This window comes from Xenopus laevis, chromosome 7S, assembly GCF_017654675.1.
Source record: "Xenopus laevis strain J_2021 chromosome 7S, Xenopus_laevis_v10.1, whole genome shotgun sequence".
Classification (NCBI taxonomy): domain Eukaryota; kingdom Metazoa; phylum Chordata; class Amphibia; order Anura; family Pipidae; genus Xenopus; species Xenopus laevis.
In genome coordinates, this window is record NC_054384.1 from 38,933,783 (window position 1) to 38,940,496 (window position 6,714).

At 35.1% G+C, this 6,714-nt stretch overlaps 1 long non-coding RNA gene across 1 annotated transcript; it reads left to right on the top strand.

Moving 5' to 3' along the window:
• The first annotated feature begins 321 nt into the window (after positions 1-321).
• On the top strand, positions 322-2,290 carry LOC121396143. The gene is made up of 3 exons (XR_005962857.1): positions 322-340; positions 1,294-1,344; positions 2,224-2,290. It is a non-coding gene; the product is annotated as an uncharacterized LOC121396143 (long non-coding RNA).
• The last annotated feature ends 4,424 nt before the right edge of the window (positions 2,291-6,714 follow it).

Here is a 6,714-nt window from a genome sequence, read left to right on the forward strand (position 1 = left end):
GTCCTAAAGAAGATACACCCATTTTAACATATAAAGGAAATAATGCATTAAAATGTAAACTCTTATTTATAGGTGTTTTACAAAGAACACATTGATCCTTTAAAAATCCTGCCAAAAAAAGAAAAAGCATGGCTTCAATATAAGTACTGACATCAGTAACTTTTGAAGAATCCACACCAGTTCTCCAATCTTTAAACAGATTATACATAATACAGACATGTCTGGAACTAAGGGTGGAAGTGGCATCATTGGTGGTGGCGGTTGTGGTTCCAGCAGTGGTGGAGGTAGTGGTGGATATGGCTGTGGTGGCAGTGGAACAATATCTGTGGAACTACTGGCAGTAAGTAATCTGTGATAAATATTAGTGAGAGTCCATTATTTTGTAATTATTTGTATTTGTTTGTTTGTGCTTAGAGGTTTACACACATATATACTAATATGAAGGTTTGTCATTTAAGAAACACTAACATAATTTTTAACCAACTTGAAATTATGTACTTTGTTTTGTTTGCACTTGCATTATGCAGAATGTAGCCTTCTCTGGCAGATGATTAATCAAAATGCATGTTCCTTCTAGTGATGGGCAAATTTTTTCCTTTTCGCATTTAGCCAACAATTAGCGAAGCAGCAAAAAATTGGAAAACACTTTGAAGTCAACGGGCACTCTTTCGCATTATTATTATTTTTTTTTTACTATACATTAGAGTCTATGGCAATATTTTCATGGCTAAATCTGCCGAAAAAAGGCCCCCCTTCTTAAATGAAAAGTAGTTTGTATGTTAAATGGACTAGTCTGGAAAAGATGTTTATCTTATTTGAAATATTACATTTTATATTTACTCATTTAAACATATTCATACTTTTGGAAATATTTGAACCTTCTTTTATTAGCAAACTTTATGACCTCTTAGAACTCTTTGACATTCTTCCTGAATAACAGGAAGGAAATAGTACAGGGAAGTAAATTTAGCATTTCACAATGAAACATTTAAAAGTATAACTTTTACAAGCTTATAGTTAATTACCAAGTTATTCATTTCCTAAAGTTTAATTTCAACATCCTGATCTCCTTGTTCTAAATTGACTTCAGAATACATATATGTGATGTACATGAAATGTTTGATGAAGAAGCATTTCTATGTTCTAAAGAAAACATGTTTTACTATTAATAACTGAAGGATTCATCATCAAAAGTCCATTGAAAACTAGCTTTAAAGCTAAATTTTACAAAGAAGTTGAAACATTTAACATGCAATAATGCTTTTAACAGGCATGCATTTTTTCTTTTTACAGCAAATATACCAATACAACAATGCCAGGGCACAAGCACTGTCCAACAAACAAGTAAGAACATGTTATTTGGTATTCAACAAATACATTTTTACAATCGCCAATAGACTGGATCTAGTGGCTCGTTTTAGCCTTATGTATGTTGTCAAATGTAACCACAACCAACCATTTATATTGGGTACATATACAGTATACAGAACTTTTCCCTTTTTTTAAAATTCTTTTCTTTTCTTCGATGATAGTAAAAGAATATCTGATCCCTCACTTTATGAATGCATCAATGAAATGGGTCAGACAAATTATTACTACTTTTAGGGGCAGATTTATCAAGGGTCGAATTTCGAAGTGGAAAATACGTCGAAATTCGACCATGGTATAGAATCCTCCGACATTGAATTTGAAGTGGGAGGATTTTATTCATTGTACGATCGTATTCCAATCGTACTTTGAATAGTACGATTCGAATGATTTTATCGTACTTCGAAACCCAAAAACTTAGAAATATGCTCTGGCAGTTCCCCCTAACATAGCACATCGGCAGGTTAATTTGGCGAAGTATTGAAGTCAAAGTTTTTTTTAAAGAGACAGTACTTCGATTATCGAATGGTCGAATGGTCGAATAGTCGAACGATTTTTACTTTGAATCGAAGTCGAAGTAAATTCGAAGTCGCAGTATCCTATTCGATGGTCGAAGTATCCAAAAAATTACTTTGAATTTCAAATTTATTAATAAAAATAGGATAATGCAAACTAAAGCATTGAGCCACGCAAGCAAAGTACCAGCAACAGGTATGCACCATATGGCATAGCAGCTTCTCCACAGCCCCCAGCCAATTAAAACTGTGTAACAACATGTTTCCCACTTAAAATACTTTGTAGCATTAACCAGATATGCAAAAAATAAAAACAACTGAACTTATTTTATTTCCTTAGATCCTTGCCAAACAACTAACCCCTGTCAGCAGCAAGGTCAAGGCATGAGCACCATGGACACCATGGCCACCATGGAGGACAAGGCAGCCACAGAGATGGAAGAGCCAAGAAGTAAAAAACTCACGAGGGAAATCAACCTATTGCCAAATATATATATATATATATATATATATATATATATATATATATCTTTGCCAAACAACTAACCCCTGTCAGCAGCAAGGTCAAGGGCATGAGCACCATGGCCACCATGGACACCATGGCCACCATGGAGGACAAGGCAGCCACTGAGGTGGAAGAGCCAAGAAGTAAAAAACTCACGAGGAAATTCAACCTATTTATTTTACTTTGCTTAAAGTACATTACACAGTTGTGTGTCAGTCACTCACTCTGAATACAGTAACTGTTCCTTAATGTTTTAAATTGAATAAAATATTATTTTGTGCATATGCATCTTTTAGTGAAATCAACATGATGTTTAAGTATTAAATAAAAAAGTGGTATGAAAAAAATAATAAAATAAAGGGCTAGTTCACCTTTAACTCAACTTTTATTATGCTGTAAACAGTAAACTGTTTTTGTAAACTGTAGTTTTCAAGCTTGGAATTTCAGCAACTATTTGATGGCTAGGGTCCAATTTACCCTTTCAACTAGGCAGCGGCTTAAATAGGAGACTGGTATATAAATCGTAGGGGAACTGAATCAAATGATAAGTAATAAAACCTAGCAATAGCAATACAACTGTAGCCTCACAGAGCATACTTTTTTGACTGCTGTGGTCAGTACCCCTATTGAAAGCTGCAAAAAGGCAAAAGAAGAAGGCAAATAACTCAAAAAATTAAAAAAATTAAAAAAAGGAAGACCAACTGAAAAGTTGCAAACAATAGGACATTATTTAACACACTAAAAGCTTACATAAAAGTGAACTACTTCTTTAACTATGTAATGGATATTTGAAGGTAAAAGTTACTACTAGTGATGGGCGAATCTGTCGCGTTTCGCTTCGCCGAATAATTCGCGAATTTCCAGCGAAATTCGCGAAACGTCGAAAAATTCGCGAAACGAGACCCGCGGCCCGATTTCGTCGTCAAAATATTTTGTCGCGGACGCAAATAAGTGTTTTAACGCGCGACGTTATTTTTGACGCGCAGTGCAATTTGATGAAACCCATCTTCTATGGGTGTTTTGTTTGTATAACCTTTTTTCACCTTTGGGGCTACAAATAAAAATTTTTCCCTTAGTTTCAAGCATTGTAGTCTGTGATGATAAATGAATATGGTATCTTTTGCTTTGTGTCTGAATGTGCTGAATTGGATTGGACTCCATGGGAAGACCAATACACATGCGTGTTTCACTTAGTATACTGCTACACACATGCCCTGCATTGTTAGAGGACTCCTATCTTGAAAAAAATGGCTCCCATTTTGCAAGTTTCTGTGTTTTACACAGGATAATAATATTGTAAGATTTATTACCACTTATAACACCAGCAGCTCTCAAATTCAGGAGATTTTAAATAAACACTGGCCCGTACTTTTAGAGGATGAAATATTGGAGAGCTCACTACAGGGAAGAGCTTCTATTTGTTATAGGAGAAGTCCAAACTTAAAAGAAATCCTCACAAGAAGCCACTTCCAGACATCTGACTCTAGAACAAATCAAAAAAACTGGGGCTGTTTCCCCTGTGGAAACTGTAATATGTGCAATAAAATGTTAAAAATGGAATCCTTTGAAGATCGCTTTGGTATACATCACAGGGTGAACAGTTATATTAATTGCCGGACACAAGGCGTGATTTACTGTGTTGAATGCCCATGTCAGAAGAAATACATCGGAATGACATCTCAAATGGTGAAACATAGGCTACAACAACACTGTAGCACAATAAGAACTGCAGCAAATTCAATTAAGAAAGATAAAACAGTATCAACAGTAGCCCATCATTTTTTAAAACACCATAATATGGATCCGACAGTACTGAAATTTTGGGTGATAGAGAAAATTAATTTGGGGGTTCGTAAAGGTGATCTGGAGCAAGCACTTTTAAAGAGAGCTACTGGATATTCAAATTAGACACTATCGCTCCAAAGGGAATGAACGAAAATATTTTATACACTGCTAAAAATCGTATCTCCCCCTATGGGTTTTAAATAAATAAATTCTGTATGTGTTCTTTTAAGTCACAACACTAGATAACTGATTGGTAAATTATATAATTAATATCGTTTAAAAAAAAAAAAATTACTTTTAATTTATCATATAGCTGAAATTGATATTAATTTTTTATATGATTTTTAACCCAGGATTACAGTTATTAGGAATTAATTATAATGGCTGAGAGAGTCCATCTTTGTACTCCCGCAAGAGACATCATAGTGGGAGTACACCAATGCGCATCTTGATCCTGGTGGGAGTGACAAGATGAAGTACACCGGCGAGAAGTAAGAGAACTAAGTTCGGCGCATGTTTGGTAACTATAACCTCGCGAGAGGCGAGATCAATGACGCGAATCTCGCGAGAGACGAGATCAGTGACGCGCTTGGCAGAAGTCTATTTCTACACGCACACCGGTGAGGCTCTTCATTTTCACCTTGACAAAGCTATTTAGCGAAACGTACGTCAGCGTTCTCAGTATTCCTCTTTTGCTCAAATTGAATCTTTTTGTAAACACGATCTATAACTAAATAGTCGTGCTGGTTTTTTCTACGGAAGTGGGGGCAAGAATTTTTTTTGGGTCAAATCCTCTTCTACTCTATATAACCTCTTACAATCTTCCTTCCATTCTAAGGGGCCGACGGTTTGTGGCTTTTTAGGGTTACCTAGCCTCTTGTAAACATCTAGGGCAAGTTAAATACCAAGTCCACAGCCCCGGTTACCCTGTCCTGCCTTATTTTTGTGGTGTCCCAGGCTCTAGAAAAAATCAGGTAGATAGTTTACGGGACAACTCCACCATCTACTTTTTCCAATTTCTACCACTTATTCTTTGGATTGTGACTACATTTTTTAACCCACTACCATGTTTGGTCATTTTTAATTACTTTTTTAAATCAACTAATTTATCTTTTTGGGTCTAATATCCTAAATTATTGCACTGCACTTTACTTAAATAATGAATTTTTCTATTTATGGATGAATTTAAGGAGTAATATTATCTCACAGATGAATTGAATTAGTTCGACTTTTCAAATTTTTTGATCTTAAAATAATCAGGAAAAGTTAATGTGGTTATAGCAGCACTGGCACTTTAAAATCTTTTTAAGTATAATTTCTTAGGAATTATTGTCATTGAATAAGTAGGGTGCATCACTTATTAGAAATTCTCTGTCAACCTTAGAATCATAACTATTGGTTGGGTTTCTTTTTTCTTTTTCTTAAAATTTTGTTTGTTGCTCTGACCTTGTCAGACCTCAACTAATAGTTGTGAAAGATCTTTTTTGCGTTTGAATAAAGGCACCTCTTTTTGGGTTATATTCTGTAATCCTTGTTTGCTATCCACCATTTATTCCCTGTTTGCTATAACTGCAGTAAAGCACTGCATATCTTGACAGAGCTATATAAATAAATGATGATGATGATGTCAGTTAGGCATGATATGGTGCTTACAGCCACATGCAATGCTTTCAGAAGCCCCAACAAAACCAAGATAGAAATCGGGGATCTTTTCTTAAAGCCAAAGAAGCCAAAAGAAGTATTGTTGCAACACAATAATCTGTTCTTCCTATGGACAAGCTTCCATCTGTTTATTATATATATCTGTATAAGACAAATAGTTGACTCAGTGTTAAAAGCGTTACATTATTAAGAATTTTAAATGCACTCTCTGTTTACTGCCCAGTCTTGTGACATTCAACTATGTTTTTGTTTATATCGGTTACATCACATTGATCATCCAGTATCATTAATGCAAATGCATCCTGTTTACCATTCAAGCTTCTTGCATTAGTGATCATATATTTAATAGTGCTACCAGTTTGTACATTGTTTCATTGTTTACCCAGTCTGACTTATGACTTATATGTCTCTTTATGATCCAGACAAACTGTATTATGCCTAGATCCATACATGCCACTATTAAGTTCACATTGACATGTCATGAGAAAAGTATTAGTTTGGTATTGGTAATTAAGCATTTAAATGGGCTGAGTACAGACCTGTTTCGCAAGGAGACAGATAGAAACAATCTTTTAATGAATTCAAGCTTTCATCCCAAGAGGTTAAATAGGGGTGTCCCTTACAGCCAATTTCTGAGAGTAAGGAGAATTTTCTCAGATGACCAGTTATGCCATAAAAGAATGTTAGAAATGATGCAAAGGTTTGAGGAGAGAGGCTATGCATGTGAGTACTTATTCCAACATATGAATAGGGAATGGGAATATGGAAATGAACAGATCTAGCCTTCTCTCAGGACCACCTAAAAATAACAAGGAACGAAAAATGAAAATAATACCATTGGTGACTGGTTACAGTTTACATTCCCGAAATATCAAATCC